General features: G+C 34.9%; 1 protein-coding gene across 1 annotated transcript in view; it reads right to left on the bottom strand.

Annotated features, from left to right (window-relative positions):
- Smp_068760 (hypothetical protein) overlaps nt 1–248 on the bottom strand; it is a 6,381-nt gene extending 6,133 nt beyond the window's left edge. The window contains exon 1 of the mRNA XM_018791092.1: nt 211–248. The gene's annotated coding sequence lies outside the window, so the exon portion shown is untranslated. The remainder of the gene's footprint in view (nt 1–210) is intronic.
- Nucleotides 249–510: the final 262 nt, after the last annotated feature.

Genomic DNA, 510 nt, shown 5'->3' with positions numbered 1-510 from the left:
GTGTAGAGCCATGATGAAAAACTAATTGAAAAGAAATTTCTTCGCTCGATTCGTTCCTTTTTAATTAATAAAAGAAATAAGTAATGGTCCTTCACAAACTTTACTTCCATCAAGAAGTAAACTGTGATTCTGATACACAGTGGACATTTCAAACAAAAATGATGTTTCCCCAAGTGTTTCGGATACGCTAGAAATTCATAAGAAGCCTACACTTTTGAGTACACGCGAGTTTGATGTCCAATTCACAGCTCAAACGGTCAAATGGTTGTGGACAGAACAAAACTTTTACTTCACTAAAATTCACGTCTAGCAGCAATTTATCACAGATGATTTCAGGCAAGTCTGAAAAGATAATTAATAATGAATTGGCAATACATGTTCCTTTTAGTCTATATGATGTCAAGTTTCTTCATGAAAGACTCTTGGGAAAGCGTTTTGAAACATACCACATACTCCATTTGCCTTACTCTTATGATCTATGATAGCGGGACACCTATTCATCTTAGCTAA

This window comes from Schistosoma mansoni, assembly GCF_000237925.1.
Source record: "Schistosoma mansoni, WGS project CABG00000000 data, chromosome 5 unplaced supercontig 0195, strain Puerto Rico, whole genome shotgun sequence".
NCBI lineage: Eukaryota > Metazoa > Platyhelminthes > Trematoda > Strigeidida > Schistosomatidae > Schistosoma > Schistosoma mansoni.
The sequence above is the reverse complement of the archived record's forward strand: the minus strand, read 5'-3'. Positions and strand labels throughout refer to the sequence as shown.